Source organism: Coturnix japonica, chromosome 6 (genome assembly GCF_054131305.1).
Source record: "Coturnix japonica strain WE chromosome 6, WE-NBRP24, whole genome shotgun sequence".
Lineage (NCBI taxonomy): Eukaryota > Metazoa > Chordata > Aves > Galliformes > Phasianidae > Coturnix > Coturnix japonica.
Genome location: NC_140668.1, coordinates 26641244 through 26660723, shown reverse-complemented (window position 1 = coordinate 26660723; position 19480 = coordinate 26641244).

Sequence of the window (19480 nt, the reverse complement as noted above, 5' to 3'; positions counted from 1 at the left end):
CTACACTACCACAAAGTCTTTCAAACATTCTGTCTAAACTAGTCTTTCAATCAAGTCAGCTCTCACTTGTTGAGTAGTAGATTTTGTCTTCTCCTCTGAAGTCTTCTTAGTTCATTACTTATTGTCAGACCACCTGAAATATCAAGACAACACAAAGCTCAAGTACTGACAAAAAGAATCTTATTTATATCTTATTCCCTAATATGCAAAATCAACAGTTAACAGATCTGTCAACTTACATTAGTACTGGTAAACACAAGCGTTAGCTAATGCAGACATTTTTGTCATCATTATCCCCATACTCACAGTCTAAACCTATGTATATCTTTTTTTTTTTTTAAATCAAGGTGGACTCTAAAAAGAAATAGCAGCCCATGGCACTCTGAATAAAGAATGGGATGAGATAATTAAAGAATAGAGATGCTGCTTCTGGCAGTCATTGTCTTTTTACTATTTAAATTATCAATACATACCATGTAAGTATGTACACACTTGTGTATAAATTGTATACATAAAAGACACTTAAAAATTAGACTTGTATAGGCTTGGGGTCTTAAATCTCTTTAAGCTTTACACAGCTTCAGCTGTGCCATCAGTTCATCTCTTACATAAGTTTCACACTTCTTAAAGCCTGATTGAGAATAGTGGCAAGCATTATAGTTAAGATTCATAAAATTATTCAACACATATTGTAATACAATACACCATGATGACTCCAACATGTATCACAACAAGAAACTGTCAGTATACCTGAAAAAGCACTTTGAGGGAAGATTCTGACCCAAAATCAGCAGGAACCAAATGGATCAGAATAGAATTGGACAGGAGGAAGTAATATTTGTTAGCCCTTCAAGTACTCTGAAAGCTACATGTTCACAGCTCTAATCCATATACAACTAATTAGATCAAAGGTGTTTCTGGCAACACTGATGAAAGAGGCACCAGGTGGCTGACTAGCTCACAGCTTGCTGTAGAAGGCACAAATAAACACTGAACTAGATGCATGTTGCACTGATCATTTCACTGATGTAGTGACCTGTTAGTATGGCTGCCTGCACTACCTACTCGGGGTAGATGCTCAGTGATTTCACATCACTCAATATTTGAATATGAGTAAATACTTCCACTCCCCCCTCTCACCAAGAATAAATCTAAAATACTTCTGGAGAGAGAAAAGGGAGACAGTGCTGCAGTTTTTGCAGAATTAGGATACAGAATTGGGCTCATGTTCAAAAGTCTCTTGGTTTATACTGGTAATGTATACATATACACATCAGAAATCCCAAAACAAAGTCTGGTTTTACCTGATCACCCAGCATTTAGTGTGCCAAAGGGTCACAGTGGTAATGTATTGTTTCATGCCATCAAAAGTTTCCCTCATTATTTACTTAATTCTGTGAGTGACAATTGTGAAATTATTGGATTACTATCCACTACTATCTATTAATTACAAGTACACATTCAGCTGCATCGCAAAAAATGACAATCCCTTTAGTTTTCTAAAATACAGAAAAAAAAGCTAACCATGAATTCTGGAATCAAGGCAAATGTGAGGATCACATCCACTGCTGCCTCATTTACAGTACTTGGCACACACTAGTAATAACAGTTTCCCCTTCTTCCCTTCTTTGTCAAATTTCACATAGTTACACAACTATATATTCAAATGTTCAGAATCAAGGATACTAGCATTTAATACTAATGCATTCTAAAAAGACAATAAAAATGTCATATAATTAACTGGAAGACTACTTTATGCAGGATATCCTACACAGTTTACTTTCACAGTTGTGGACTACTCCGTAACAAAGGTATCAAGCTATTATGGGACCATCAGCCAGCCTGGCCATGTGACATAATGTCATGATAGCATTAAAAACCAAAAATGCAAGAAACAGGCATACACACTGTATGCAAGAGTCAGTCAGCTACAGGACACCTTAAAGTAAAAGGTTCAAATATGAAAACCAGATCCAATTTAGTGAAGAAATAATGAAGCCTTGCTTTCAATGAAGAGAATGACAAATCTTTTCCAGAAGATTTAGTTCTCCTTGGTGAATACTTAGAGCTAAAGAGTGTGGGTAACCTAAGATCAATAACTGAGTTTGCTATAGCATTTTAAAATAAAGAAACAAGGAAAAATCTGTGGTAATAGAACACTTAAACAGATGTCTACAGATGATCTGTCTAAAATGGACTCTTTATCCTATCCATAGGAGTAGGTCTTCTAACAACTGTTTGGTCCTCATGCAACAGTTAGTGTCTTATGGCTCAGTAGGTTAGATAAATGGATAATTGAAAATCACAGGGGAAAGCTTGCTAATGATTAAAGCAGACATTGAACCAGCTTTCAATGCATTTGTCTTCCATACAGCTCAGTTCTACCTGATTTACATCTGCAGTTGTGTGTTTGTGACTTACCATATATCAAAGAACAATTTGCCTTCTTTTCAGTTTCTACATTTTTCATACATGAGAAATGTAACTAACACCAGTATGCACTGCTTGACAGATACCAGTCATCTGTTCCAATAATGGACAGTAAAACCAATGTTTCAGCAGTAGACTGCATTTCTCAAAGATGAGAGCGCTTCGGAGAAGCAAACAGGTAGTCATACTGACATGCAGTCCTATAAATTGTGAAGTCCCAAGTGCATCATCCATAAAACCATACTGCCCTTAAGACAGTAAGGTGCTGATATGATAGCAAGTCTTCTCTTGCAGATTCTTGGTGTTTTGTGTGTGTGTGTTTTTGTTTTTTTATTTTTTTAAACTGAAAGAGCAGATGAGTTTCTTCCAGACAAAATTGGAAACAGATTTAAATGCGTCACCAGGGTGCTTCTTCCTCTGGGAAGAACGCATGAACCTGGGGGACAACAGTAATAATGGTATCATTACAGGCTTTCCAAATCATCACATGAAAGTAATGAACTAGAGAAAAGGTTTAAGGAAGCTGATATTGACCTATCATTACATTAGGTTCCCTTCTGATTATACATTATGACAATCACCACAGAAATGCTTACAGATAATTCTAATTGCATTTGGGGCAGGGAAGGTGTTCTTTAGAAATTTGGTTGTTGTAACAACAACACAGGTTCATCATCCAAACATTAAATCACATGCAAGAAGTGAGGGGAAAAATAAAATGGGTCTCTAAATAGTAGCTTTAACTTTCAAAAGATAACTTCTGAAACTAAAGGTTTACAGCAGTTCTAGATTTTGTAAGGGAATAAAAATATTTGGTGCCTCAGAATAGACTGCTGACCAAAAACTAAAGAGCCTCAAAGTGACACCAACCCCATACACATTCTGTCTCTAATACCCCAGATGCACTATAATGTCTAAAAGTAAACCCATGATCAAGAACTGACCAGTGTAAATTTCACCCTCAACTGATTTCTAATAGCTGCTTCTTGAGCAGTTAATTCAATTCTAAGGCTTTACACTACCTGCTCTTTACCTGTTTCTTGTGTGCAGAAGGAGGATCACCGTTCTTCAAACCAATTTAAAGCACTTAAAATCTGATTCATGTCCAAACCCATAAGACAACTGTGTTACAGGGAAACAAAACTTCAACTGAACAAGATAACTATAATCAGCTGATTTATTTTTTTGTTTAATATCCTAGAAGTTTTCAATAGGTAACTGAAACAGGTTCATTATGGCTTTCAGTTAAGAATGAAGCAGAAAGTTTCTCCCACAGAGGTAGAAATGATTATCATTCCCACCCTCCCTTTTCAAAAGTCTGTAACTACTCCAAAATATTGCTAACAAGGCAAACCAAAATCAAGGCATGTCAAAGGAGATAACCATGTTGTCCAAGACAAACATCAGGAATCCAAATATGCTCAGTGTTTAGGTATTGCACTTCCTGTACACAAACTTCTTACTCCAATCTTCTGTACCAGCAGGCCTAGACATGGGAGCTTCCCAACTCAAGCAGTAAGCCCCCATAATGAAGCTTCAATGTAACCAAAAGGGATGCTCACATAAGCAAGTGCCCATTTAAAGTTTCAGAAACACTGAAAAGATGTTTAAATCCACAGTAGAATTACTTTTCCCTCAGCTGCCCTCATTTAGCATAGTGGAAGCCTGCTTCCACTGGTCTATTAAGACTTCAATAAAACCATTCATTTACAGTTAACCACAACGGTATTCACATTTGGACCTGAATATTAATTGACTGATAATGAGATGATAAAGCTGCTTCTCTGCAGGTGTACCAATCAATTTCAATGAAACTAAAGTATTTTTCCTTGCTGCATCTGAAATTAAAAAGTGATTTATGTTTTCTAATAAAGTGGTTTTCATTGATCTCCTTCTCAAAAAAAGTATCTTTTCATTTGCACCTTTAAGCTGTAAATCTTTATTTTCACAAAAATGATTTCCCAATATTTTTCACTCCCATTATGATTTGCTATTGCACAACTTTATAGAATTTAAATACCTTCATACCAATTCCTAACTCAACCACAAATTTCCCATTCAGAATTAATCTGCTTTAAAGACTGTCAGAATCATTTAAGCATTTCTTAGACTTATCCATTTGTACAAACTGTTTACTACTGTTAATAGTTAGTGCCATTCCAAAGCTAATAAATGACAGACTTTTGCCAGCCATCACTAACAAACTCCAGCTTGCAACAATTCAAAGTACCATTATCCACTAAAATCTTCCAGCAGATGTTTGAATTAACAGAGCAATTAGATTTCACTTCAAAATTATTGTCTTTCAAGTGATAATAATTAAGGAACAATGAAAATAATGCTGTATTCTGAACATGTGTTCAAATACCAGCATCAGCACAGGGACCAGGAAAATTGGGTGCAGATTGTTTGGTACCAGGAGACTACAAGAAGAATGAAGATTGGGGTACAAAGTGATATATATACACACAGTTCAGTACGCTTGGAGAAACCAAGAACAAAAGCTTGGCCTCAATAACTGTTAGCTCTGAAGCACAGACACCAAATTGCATCCCACAGCATGTACAAAAAGCAGAAATACTAGATTAAAAAAAAAAAAGAATGAATGTTTAGTACCTTAGTATTTGAATATAACATGGTGTGGATTATAAAGTTGCCTGAAACAAGTAGTTGAGTTTTCTTAGCTAACTGAGAAGTGGAAGGAGGATAATCATCTAATAACCATGCAAACAGCTACTACTGATACTGGAAGTAATCACAAACACTGCTACCATCTCAAGCGTTTTCAGAGCAGTAAAGAAGTATTTAAAGAATCACCCATTAATCCCTACACTTCAAACACCAAAAGCAACCTAGATAAGCCAAGGATTTGGGAGTTACAGCCATCCCAAAAGCAATTTTTCCAACAAAATACATAGTTCATAAGACATAACCAGCCTGAGCAAAAAGATTACAGGCAAACAATGCTCACATCTAACATTTTATCAGGGATTTAAGCCTATCAGACTGGATCTGATGTTAGCAGTGCAGACAACAGACATCCAACCCAGAGCAAGCCAAAGTGAAAAACATATACCAAGAGAAGTCATTGGTTACAAACTCAGAGAGGGTCAGCACAAGCTGCAGGTAGCTTAAAGTGAATCAGAGCTAGCAGACTAGGACGAGTAAGCATGATCACGAGTCAGCACTAGAGAGCCACAGGTAAAGAAACGATTACAGGACACAAGAACCAAGACTGTAAAGCAGTCTTAGTAAAGACCAAAAGAGCAGCTGAGACAGCTCTCAGAGTGTTTTATAGGCTTCTCCTGAAGGATCTGTTGAGAATAGCATTTTGCCATTACAGTATGTTCTAGGAATTTAACAAAGTAATTATACAAATACTTGCTGTTTATCTGTGACTTCAACGTAATAAATTCATCTTCAAGAAGAAATTTTGGTTTGATGGAAGCCACAGACACTTGATCGATCAATGAACCAGGGAAAGTATTAACAAGATCATTACAACCATCTCTAAGTAGAACTTTTCCTTACAAATGGCATTTTTAATGTCTGAAATCACCTCTGCTTACTTAACAGATAAGAAAATGACTTTCAGTCGGTAAATCTGCTCGTGACTTACCAGTTTTCTAGAGCTGCTGCATGCATAAACTCATGAATAAAACATCACTAGTTTGGCTCTAGTATAAGTATTTCATTTAGAGAATTTCGTTTCTTAACATTAACATCTGGCTATACAATACAACAGTGCTTAGCAAAGTAATTTTCTTACTCCACTGTAAGAGTGGAGTGCATTTAAATTAAAATCGATTTTAAAAATCTACATTTTCAATAGACGCTCTAAAGTTGTTAAGGATCATCACCTACAAGGGTAAGGCAGCAAGTCTGCACACATCATTTTCAACCATCCTTTAGAGATATTTTGTTCTAGTATCTAGGGAGGAGTAATGTGTTCTTAGCGAATGCACATTTCCAGCACTGTTCCGAATTTCTATCATATTTCTCTTAAGCAAAGTATAAGACTTTCAAGACAAAAAAAAAAAAAAAAAAAAAAGAATTTCGAAGGGTAAAGTAAAGGGTAAAGAGCCTAGAACCAGACAGCAAGGATTTCCTGACACAAATTTGCACACATTTGGAGTAATTTGTAACACAAAAGCAGTTCTAGAATTTTACTGAAGAGTTCAACAGGGTAAAGATTGACAGAAAGTAGTTCGCCTCTAAATAGAGCCTCCATAGCTTAGTGTTACAAATAGCCCATTGTGACTAGCAAGTACCTGCTGCAAAACACAATTATAAAATCAAAGCCTTGATAGATTTAAATCTATAGCCTTTCCAATTACAGGACTCAGAAAGCTAAGTCAGACTGGCTTCTAGCATTTTTTCCTACCTACCACCAGCAAAAAAACTTTAGTACTCATTCTCTTGCAGCCTCGGCCTAACAATTCCTTTTACAACATTGCCCTCCAGTGGTATTTACCTTCAGATCTTTTTCGAACGTAGCTCAGTTGCCCTATTCAGAAACTGGGCAATTTTGGAGAAAACTCATGTCCTCCGAGGTATTTTGGTATGCATTAGAAGTTCCACAGCTGCAAAAGGAGCTGAAGAATATGCAGGGTAGACATCACTTTATTCATATAAGCCTGCTGAGCATTTAATATAACCATCAACAACACCGTTGACGCATGAGAAGGACTGACAAATCCAAACAACACAATGCCCTTACTAGAGCTCCACCTCATTTGGACTTATCCACCCTACCCATTTGCACATCTACTGCAAATGATAAGAACTAAAGGAACCAAATAAGCTATAACATTTATTTACTTGGGTTAAGTCTTCAAGCACAGAAATTGTTGTACATTTTAGCATTCAATATGAATCACAGCACATCAAAATTGGGAATTTAAACTTCCAGGTCATTATGATGTGAGGCACTGGAATTGTAGTAAATACAAGTGTAAAACAAAACAACTAATTTCATACATTTGAGACTATAAGTCAATAAGTAGTTCAACTTGTATGTACTGATGTAGATTTGTGTTTACTGGTCAAAGCTTCCAGATTCTTTAACACAATTGAGATTAATAGTTGTCATTACAAGAATAATTTTTCCAGACAAATAATATACACACGTTTTTAAAAGTTAGTTAATTCCTTGGATTCAGGGTTTCACTGGTTTTGAAGAGGTTACTCCAGAGACAGTTTGAGTTTCCAGGAGGTAACACTGATGGCTTGTTTCTTGTGCAACATGGCTATTTTTCTGAGTATTTGCACAGGAAATTAATCAATTTAGATGGCAATTGCACACCAGCAGCTGTAAATGCAGATTAGGCTGAGATCCTATACAAAACTTGCATTCATCTCCACAGTCTGTCAGTAACACAAAGATCAATCCCATCAAGAGCAGAATACCAATAATTAAGTTGCTTACTTCGTAGTTGCAGTCTGTATTTGAAGTACATCAATATCCAATTTCAACTTGCTGTATCACAAGCATTGTCCATTATAGCTGAATTCTGGGCAGCTTCAGCAGTTGTTTCTGTGCAGAGGTCTTCATTCTTGTTTTCACCCTCCAGGTTTTTTGATAGATTCCATAACTGCCATGCTTTTACTGGTATTGCAGCCCACTGTGGTCTCAATCAGTCCAAGAAGGTGTGGTGGATTCTTTAATAGAAGTCTATAGAAGGTTCGTTGCATTGCAGGATTGAGGAACAACAAAAGAAACTAAAGCAATACAACAGGGAAATCTATTTAGCTAAGGGTTTGTTTAGTATTTGTGACAACATGCTAATCCTGCTAATCAAGCATTGGCCAATGAAGAGCTATATAATTTATTGCAACCAGCACTACAAGAAAGATCTGTAATGTCACAGCAGCCTATGTTATTTCTATATTACTAGTTAAATATTTTAATATTAGCAGGCTTGGTGGGTTTTTCATTCTTGTATTTAAACAGTAGCATCTCCATAGTTTTGCACCTATTGGTTGAAAAACATTCAGAACCTGAAATGTCAAGTACCTTGAAAGGGACAATCAGGACCACAGCTGTAAGATTAGCACTGCAGGACTAAGTAGGTCCTACAGCTGTAAGATGAAGTTCTGGATGTTAAACTACATGTTTTTCTTTCCTGCATTCACTTCAGAGCTTTAATAACAGTACCTTAGGTGAGGTATCTTTGAAAGATATTCATATTGGGGAACAAAGTCACATGCACCTCAAACAGTATTCCATGAAAGTGGAGGGAAACTCAGTTCTTTTGAAGTAGCCTACTGAATCTGAAGCACAATATTTAAGATTCTGTCCAAAAAACACACACTCACTGCAGGTCAAGGACAATCACAGATTTGTGCACCTGAAGCAATTCCATGCAGCACAACACAGTTCACCACCATGACTTGAGATGTTTTCATGTTACTAATCTCTGCTCAGTTGTCACCAGAAACACTAATTACTGCTTTCAGGCTGATGTTGTTTGTTTGCTTTGTTTTAGAAATTGCTGTTAAGCAAGCAGGGTTTTCATTAACATCATGTACAACCCTCTATTTTGTTCAAGTAGTATTAGAAACACCCACTTAACCCCACAAGAATTGATAAGCCATGCCACAGAGTAGGAGAAAATTCATTAACAGAATACCTGTGGAACATTAGACATAACTAATTTAGAACTACAAAACATGTACCAATTCAGTTCTATGCTTCTACATTTGTCCACATTTGCATACTTCCTCCTTCTAATTTAGATGTGTGAGGAGGCAGAATTGTCTCCCACGTAAAGACTCAAAAGGATCAAGCAAAAAAATTCAGCAGCCCCCAGCAGTCCTTAAGTCTACCTGTGTAAGCACTCGCAACTCCAGTTTACAGCTCATTTTCAGAACACTGCCTGAAATTCCCCACTAGATGGCAGCTGAACCCTACATTGATTGTGCAATATTATACAGCCTCTAGAAGCTGCAAGAGCTACATACGGAGACTACGATCTTTAAGAAAAAGAAAATATTCTGATGATACTGTCTTAAATATTGACTAAATTACATTTCTCTTCCAAGAAGCAAAAGCCAATAGCGTAATACCTTTGGCACCAGCAAGTCTCCTTATGTGTAATCAGGCTTCATCAAAATGGTAAATCCTGGTACAAAATATGCCTTATATGTTCCTGCCAGAGATGATATAACTATTCACGCTTCTGAAAATGAGGGAAGGAGAATCACAGAAGGAAAAGTCTGTTTAGGTGGACTTAGGCAGGAAGGCTCACAGTGATATTCTAACAGTTGAAGATGTTCTAGTTTCTCATATCCTTCCTTTCTGAAGTTACCAGTAAGAATTAATGGACCCCAAAAGCTCCATTCAGTAGGAGAGCATTACATTTTCTACTTCACACATTAAGTCAAATCTGTTGTACTATACAGGCATAGAAGTTTTGACGAGGCCTAAGATATCATCCTGGTTACAAAAGGTCTTAATAAAACAGGTGACTTTGCACTGTAGCCTTTCTGATGCGAATACATACACCTTCTTTCACAGGTGAAAAATAATGGATTTTATACACAGTTTCACACTACAACTACAGTACAAAGTAAGATAATGGGCCTACAACCATTTTGGGTCAGGTGCCCTTTAAGTACTTGAAAGAAAGCCAGCAAGCTTCAAACACAGCTTGAATCCCTGCACAGACATGTTCCCAGTCTTCCCCCAGCAGACTGCACACATTTCCTCAGCAAACCTGAGAAGTGTTTGCATAATATAAAATACAACTGTACACTGCTCCAGTGATAGTATTTACTCAGCACTAGACACTGACAACAAGGCCCATTGTGTTCAGAATTGTCTACTGTCATGCATTTAACTAGTACTTGTACAACTCCCCTCCTACTGACTCATCGGCAACAAGATCCACCTGGTCAGTCCTTTCAAGAAAGACTGAAATACAGTTATTCTGCACATAGACAAGATATTGCAGTTGTGGTTAAAAGATGTTAATTCCTCCCCCACAACAGCGTTCCATTTCTTTTGAGCATTTTTAAAAAGGAAATCCTAAGACTATCAGTTGCACAACACCAAAATATACCATCAGTTCTCCATTTCTTGTAAGATATTCTTATAAGATTTCTCATTAAGATATTTCTTATCTTGCTTTGAAATTTATGTCTTTTTATTCAATCTTCAAGAATGAAATAGCTAGGAGAAGGAGGCTATATCCCAATTAGTTTAAATTGGTAGATATCCAGGATCAGCAGCAAGATGCCGAAGGAATGCCTACTTGCTATTAACCTAAAGAGATGTTAAAGAAGTTCAAAAGGAAATGAATCCATACATGCATATTTCTTTGCACCTCAATCCTAGTTTGCTGTTTCTATTGCAGTCAGATATGGCCATGTTTCTGTTCTCTAAGTAGAAAGAAACAAGGAAATCTGTTCTCTTTAGAAATTCAAGGTAAGGATGCACAGATACCACACCATGAAGAGTGTCTTGATCAGCTCAACCACACAAATCAGCTAATTGTGGAAAAATAGTGTTTTGCAACTGAGAATTTGCTCTATGAGATAGTGGTGTGCTTTTCATATCTGTTAGAGTTTCCATAGAAATAAATAGAAGGCATTACTTTCAGAACAACTTAAATAATGAATACATCGGAGTACTTGAGAATTTCACAGAACCAACTTTAAGAAATATTAAGAGCTTTTAAAATTTCCAGTGTTAGCTATGTCATGTGTTTTTTATTATGTGCTTTACAAACATCAATAAGATTTATCTCATTATATTGATAAATGTCAACTTCTTGCTATTTGTTAAGTGAATGAGAGAAACAGCAATCCCACTGTAGGATGTGACAGAGCTAAGGACCAAGAGCCCAAACTTTCTCCTGTGTTACTGCAGTACAGTACTACAAGTAAAATAAACAAGTAGTGCATAAAATCATCATCTCTCATATCTTCTGTTTCATCACAGGTCTTGTTACCTAGCCAGAACTACAGAAGTACTGCCTCAGTACCTGCAATAAAATGTCAAATGCACAAATAAGGTCACATCAGTGCCTGGAAACAGACTTCAGAAGTACTTGCACTGAAACATAGAACATGCCAATTACAAAATGAGTTCATCTGTTTCCCAATGGAAGAGAGACCTCCATCCTTCAGGTACTGACATTCCTCTCTACCCCAAATTACCAAGTTAAAGCACACCAAAGTGACACCTACATTTGCATACTTACTGTGACAGACCAGTGTCCTTAATTCCTTACCAATCGCATTTATTTTAGTGGGTCATACTCCTTTCCCCTGGAAAACAGTTTTTCAACTGTTAAAAAGGACTTAGCCTGTCACCCAGTGCATGGTATCTGGTTTTGATGCCAGTTACCTAGGCATCAAGTGAGAGAAATTTGTTTCAAAGCCACACTATAGCATCACTGCAACTCAGACTTAACTGGCTAAAATCAGCAACTGTCACTAACTACAGTATCAACTTCAGTGTTTTAAAGCCTCCCTTTTTGATATTTCCATCAGAACACTGAATAAAATGCAAATTTATATACTTCAGCTGAAACCTATTCTTGAGACTCTACATTTATAAGATAAATCTTAGTTGTCAGAAGGCTTCCCTTACTGTACTGAGATTCTACATCATTTCTTCCTCACTTCCTCCATAACCATCCAGATATTGGATGAGAAGTCTTCATTAGTTCTTACATTTGCTCCACTTCCCACTTCTCACCACAGTCCTATGGCGCATATGCTTTCCAAAAGGGAATCATAACATATAAAGAACAGTTTTTCCCCAACAGATCTTTTATGACTCCATAAGTTCTTCACATAATTTAGCTCCAAATATGTCTTGCCTATTCCCTGATACATGCTTTCCCACAACACAGAGTTCATGAATTTCTGTATTAATCAGTAGGAAGAAATTTTAGACTTAAAGTCATTATGGGAAACTGTAAAACCAGCTTGTTGCAACAAATCTAAAGCCCAGCCATTTGTGGGCTGCCAGTCTAACAACTCCACTGAAAAAAATCATTCTAGACTAAAAGCATGAAGTTTCTCTAAACACAACAAATACATGGGCTACAGGTAACCACTACCAAAAAAAAGAATAAATAAGCCCCTACTTTAGAGTTCAGATACTATTTAAAAAGTTATGCATTGTATAGTGTCACTATCAGACCCTGTACCTTCATTTTGTTTTAAGGACAGGATTAAACACATGCAACCAAAAAATACAGTTGGCAGAATTAGGAGCAATTCGCCCACAACAGCTAATTACTCTTCAGAAGTCAGACCTTGAGGCAAGAGAATGCTATCAAGTGTAAAGACAAACACGTTCCTCCAGCTGTTTGTCATACTTATTGGACATAATAAACTGGATGTGCTGGAGGCTATAATTAATCTTTACTAAGTGAACACTCCTTTTATGATGACTTGTCTACTGAGCTGTCTAATGACACCTAAGGCTTTGATAAGTAACTAAACTAGTTCATTACAGTCCATCTTTTTTTTTAAATGAGATCATATTTTATTATGTCATTCACTTTACTCAGTCATCACCATCTACAGAACTCTGTACCAAAAGCAAGCAGACATTCCCTACACTCAACTTCCTTCATTACTTCAATAAGTTGAAATTTATTTCATACTAAAATAAAAGGTAGGCTATCTTGAGTGGTACAAGCCTGGTTTAGAAATGTAAGGGGATAGACAGTGGAAATGTTATTTGCTTTGTGATGTTAGACTTCATCCCTGTTTACAGCTCACAAAAGCAGAGTTGCAGTGCCCTCTTGTGAGCAGACTAGTCCCACTTTTAGATAAGCCCTAGCAGTGATCTTGGTGATGGTGTTGCAACGTTGATGCTACAAGCGCAGCCTTCTTTTGAATAGAAGTGTAACACCTGTTCAGAAGCTGCATGTATATACACGAATGTATATAAACACACTAACATATACACAGCCTTCCCGTAACCAAAATGATGCTCTTATAAAGTGAAACATTTAAAATTGATTCAGCTTCTAAATATGAGAAACCAGTATCAAATTATTGGAGCCATAATTCCTTACCACAGTCTTGTTGTATTAAGTACTGCCGGGGGGTAGGAGTAAATATAGAACAGTTTTTCCTTACAGTTTAAACAATAACCAATGAGGTACCAAAGGATACAACAACTGAAGAAAAAAGGTTTTTGTTTTTCTTTAAAAAGAAAGTTTAACCCTAAATCCTTGATGGCTATGGAGAACAAATTAGAAAATGGGTATTAAAAGTGTGCCAGCAATGTAAGCTCAAACAGGACAAATATTTAAGACTTCATCTTTAGTAAACTAAAGTTAGTTATCCAGAAGCGAGCTCCTGGTCATCATGAGATCAAACCATCATTACATACTTTATGAAATGCAAGATAGGTATAAATATCTGAAAACTCATTTATGTTCTGTGGCACCAACAGCAAACCAGACAAGCGACAGAGGAATCAAACTTCCTAGGCAGAACACATTAGAACTAACTTCCTGAAAAGCAAGTCTGCCCTTTGGCCAATCAAAATTTTGCTAGAAGATGCAAACTTCTTTTCCTTTGCATAGACCTGGTCTACTGTATGCAGTAATAAACAACAATACAATACAGACAATTGCAACTATGCTAGCCTAAACATCCCAAAAGTTTACACAAGTAATATTTTAAAAGGCTTTTAAGTTTAGTTTTTGCCATATTCTTGCGCATCATGAGTGGTAAAGAAGCTTCACTTCAGCTTAACTTCAGAAATGAAAGCATAACATTCTTAAATGTTTATTTTATCACATCAACTTATTGCTTCAAAGCTGATGTTAAATATTTGACTTCAGCCCAGAGAATCAAGGTCCAAAGGAGCTTCATTTGTTTAGGCACAGATACAAAGAATTATTTGAACTGAATTTAGGTGCATGGGTACAAATTGCTGCATAATTCCAATTAAACAAAACCTCTATAAGTGACATCTTTCCACCTTTAGCTCCCTCTTGGAGGGTACAGCAGATGGAAAGAGCTGCTGCTACCTACTACTGCTCTTATAGTAGACTGGGCTCACAAGGGATTCCCTAAATCCTTAAGCCACACAGCTGCTGAATCCCACACAGCTTAGTCCACACCAGTTCTTGATAGAAGATGTAAAATATTCAGTCTGGAAGTCAGACAGCCTGTTACTTGTTCCATATTGAAAATCGTAAGACAGGCTCAGCAAACACAGAAAGCCACCACTCATGTACTACACAAACCATTATGATTTCAAGTCTAGACTAGATGACCCAAACTGATTTCTGTAGTTCATGTATTCAAGTGCTCAACTACATGATTTACTAATCTCTGCAGTATTAGTAGTTAACTCATGATATCTTGACAATTTGAAAGACAATATTTGCACATGAAATATACACAGTACTAGATTTATTTCAGAGGTCTTAAACTGAAGATCTTGCTTCTATGTCTACCAAGATGAGTCCACTGTAAAGACTCAATACATATACAAAAAATAGTTAAAGACCAGGATTACAAATACCTCATCATCACAGTTTCAAGATCACTGAAGTCATCTTAAAGCAAGCTTGAGTGGGACTTACATAAAGTCAATGCTAGCAAGTTGAAGACCACATAGATTTCTGAAGACATGCTAGGGGGTCTAATGATAGAAAGCAAGTACCTGGCAGTCCTCTAGCCTGCCAAGTCCATGAATGAAAGCCCTATTGTTGAGCATATTGCAGCTCCTTCTCTGAATCAGTGTCTTCCACTAACAGTGTTTAACAAACTAGTCTCAGCATGCATCCCTGCGGTATCCTATTATCAGTTTGTGTAGAGCATCAGGCACTGCTCCTGACCACAGTGACTGGCTTTTTGTTAGTTTGCATTGTGGAATTTATTTGTTGTTTCTTTAAAAACTTTGTCTAGCTGCCTGACTACACGGAGCATAAATTCCTTGGACATACGGATAATGCCAGAGATAGTATGAAAAGCCTTGCTAAAATTAAGATAAACGGCACATTCTGCCCTCCTGTTACCAACGACGGTAGAGAAAATAATAATGCATATGCTACAACATCGGAAAAGAAAGAAAATACACCTTTAACTTCATAGACAGCTAAAATCCCAGTTTCAAAGCAGCGTCGCTACTTTAAGAGCTGTACAGCTCTCTACACAACACCACAAGAGGGCAGCAGCAGATTTCTACATTCCATTTACACTCGTATGGCCGCTCGGAGCTCCCCCTCGTTCACACCGCTCCAGCACGCACAAAACTGAGCAGATCCGCACTCCCCAGACTCTTCCGATAGTAGAACATACCTGAAGCACACTGAACTACAACACAGAGCTATACAATGCTTTTCAAACCATTTCCAGAGCTTATTTAACGGGCTCAGTATTTCAGAATGAGTAAAAGGAAATTAGGAGCAAGGAGAAAGAGTGGTTATTAACAGTTTGTTGTTTATTTTGTCACAGCAGTTTTCAGATACAGTCAAAAAATAAATAGCATTTTGCACCAGGGAACTGCCTTAAAACCTTACACTTTATTTCCTGCACTGCTCACAACCGATGAGAATCTCTCTTCTGACAACTTTCATAAGCAAAAAGCAAGAGAACAGAAGAAAAACATCAAACTGCTTGAGCAGGAGACCCCAGTTATTCCACAGTCAGAAAGTGACCCAAAAAAAAACATTTTGTTCACAAAAATCCCACAACAACCCCTGCCTCTAGATCAACCCCCCCATAGGCCATCCTTCCTTTTCCTCCTCCTCTATCACTAAAGGCAGCTGGTACAATACAAATATTAGTGATTAGTCTTACTGTGTGTAAATCTTATATGGATTATATATATATCTTCTTATATATCTTATATATCCTTATATAAGGATACGAAACAAAAATACTACACTTACATGAAGCTTTACATTTGAAAAACAGGTTATACATTAACTCCATTTATTTTAACATAAAGAACACAAAATAAGAACAAAACTGGGATAAAATAAAGCCAGCTTTAACTACCACATTATTCTCAACATCTGGTCTGCTGCAATCATCCAACATACTCCTGTTCTCAGAAGATTCAAGTCACTTCCTCCAGATTTCACCACGTATTTGCAGCTTATTCCTGTCACTGGCTTCATGCTCTCACAAGAACCTTCCCTGTTCAGCTCTTACAGAAATAGAGAATGGAACCTTCAGTGCTGCTCAAAGAAATCAGCTGACCTTCAATCCTGTGCTCTGCGTACCCATCAGAACTTTCTGCTCTACTCTTAAAGGGGTTCTTTTCTTCCTAACACAAATGCTTAGAAGAAGCCCTGAGTCATCCTTCCTCCTTGTGGCATAAGCTTCACAGAATACATTTTAAAACCTGATTCAAGATTCTCACATCAGCACAGGCTGAGTTCTATTCTCAGCCTATCAAGAAAGGAACTTTGGCTCTCTCAAAGCACAACAAACCTTTGACAAAAATAAGTACATTTCAAAAAGTCCACCGTAATCAATCCTGTAAAGATAAAAGGCTTTTCTCATTTCTTAATGAAAACAGAATTTAGTTTAAAATACTATCCCAGTAACTTCAGATTTTAAAGTGCTTTTCTCCCACATTGCCTATCTCACAGCAGATTTCACTTGAATACTATCATGGTTTTGTCAGTTACATACATTTCAAACTGTCATTGTAGCAAGCAGGCAACCAAACTGCAGATGGAGGAGTTTGTAGAAACAGCAATGGAAGCAGCACTCTAATATCCTAACTACAAGCTTACTCGATTTATGGTAGTCTCCAACCACTGACTAAACCACCACAACATGCTATGCAGAATCAGACATGTCAGCTGCAAAGAGACTTCCACATTCCAAATAAATTACTAACAAAAATAATTAGAAATCAAGTTCTGTTTCTCAAACGCTCATCAAAAACTCCATTTCTTCTTTCTCACTGAGACCGTTGGATGCAATTGTTTCCTTAACACACACACTGAAGAATTAAAGCTCCTCTTCATCTTAAAAACTACTTATAGCCATAACCTGTTTTACAGCTGCATTTTTGAGACCATAAAAGAAACCATATGCTTCCACATATTTTAAGTCTGCAGTGTTTCACATCTGCAGGTGTAGAATATAGCTACTGCTTACAGAAGTTCCTGTACACATTTCAGATCAAAAGTTCATACAAACTGCAAGTGAACAACAAAACAAAATAAAGACCTCCCCAGTTTGAACTGGGCAAGAGCCTATGGCTGTTAAAACTATCCGAAAGATCAATGTGGTAGAACAACAAAACAAAATACATAGAAACAAATGAACCAATCCAAATGGAAACATGATACAAAGCAAAAGCACTCACCTCCCTCAGAAAATCCAGGCTCATAGGAAAACCTTCACAAAGAAAAAAATTTCCAGCAAGAGAACCTTCCCCAGTGGTAGCCAGGTCTTAAATGAGGTCTAAGAGAGGTGCAGCCAAGCTCCACCCCTCCTGCACACACAGCTGAATTGCTTTCACCTGTGCTCCCAGGGTGGAGTGGGTCCTTTCCCCAGGTGCTCCATCAGTTCAGGCCAGGACTCAACAGTTCTGTGCAAATGTTTGATTGATGAAAACATAGAGATGATGCCTCTTAAGTCTGGTAAAGACGGAAGATTACTGAGTCCCTGTCCTTTATTTTCTTCAGATGTCCCACATATAGCAGATAGAATGCATGCATTTTTCTGTTCTTGACTCCCATTGGTGCTATAAAAATTTGTCTGCCTTAGGACTTACTGCTTGTGTGTCTTATGGTCTGTAGAGGAAGAAGACTTGTACTCTACAAAACAAGGACACTCTTCTTTTATCCTGCTCTGGGTGTGGGATAAAATTTTCCAAGAAAGAAAAAACAAGCAACTGCAGAGTTTTCATCACTCAAACATTTGCACAGAACTGTTGAGTCCTGGCCTGAACCACTGATGGAGCACATGGGGAAAGGACCCACTCTGCCCTGGGAGCACAGGTGAAAGCAATTCAGCTGTGTCCATACAGAAGGGGTGGAGCCTGGCTGCACCTCTCTTAGACCTCATTTAAGACCTGACTGTGACTGGGAAAGGGTCTTTAATTGAAGATCCCCCCTTGATGAAGCTTTTCTGTGTGAGCCTGTAATCTTCTGATACAGGTGAGCAAACATCATCCCTTCTTTTATAGTATCTCTCTGTTGTACTGGCCATTTTGTCATCACCCATTTGTTGCAATGCCTTTCCCATTGTATTGATTTGTCTAGTTGCTATAGTGTTGTTGTTAACTTGTGAAAAAGCAGCGGTACTGAGTTTCTCATAAAGTGTACTATATACTAAAGTTATGATTGTTTAAACAATGGTATCGCTTCTAGATAGTGATATGTGACAAAAGTTTAAAATAAAAGAGGACTTAGTACTACATAAAAGCTTTATCTTAGTAACAACCAAACCAGAGTAGATACTTACTTCAGAAAATAAAGTTCCTGACATAAGTCTGCATTTAATTCTTTCATTTAATCAACTGGGCTTTTCACCTAAATTCTAAGGGCTTTACAGTATTCAGTGTCCTTTCAGCAGCAGAATAACCAGCCCCATGATCCTGTTTTCAGCTATTCATGAGCTTTATCATTCTAAACCTATGCTTTCAACTTATGGCATTACCATTGGAACTATCTGCAGCTGAAAGCCCTTCACACTGCTACAAGTGCATTGATTTATTTGCTAAGGAAGTGCTACAACTGGCTGCTAATTATGCTAAAAGAATAAAGGTTGTCTGTCTCCTGTTTAAGTACTGGCCTCTTTCTCTGTGGAGGATAGACAAGTGTATGTGTTTACTTTCAGAAACTGCTTTAAAAAAGAAAAAGTGAGTATCTTTAGAGGGGTTTTTTCCCCACTGTTTGGGGGGGGGGGGGGAGAGAAATTGCAGCAGGAAAGAATCTAGAGGGCTAACTAAGAAGAAGCCTGGGTGATAACTTCAGCTTATCTATTACAAAGAGTGTTAGTGAATAGTAACTGGGGACTATGTTATGGGGAAAGACTGAGCCTCAGCCATGAAAAAAATTGGGAGTGGAAAGAAGATAGTGTTAAATGGGCTAAA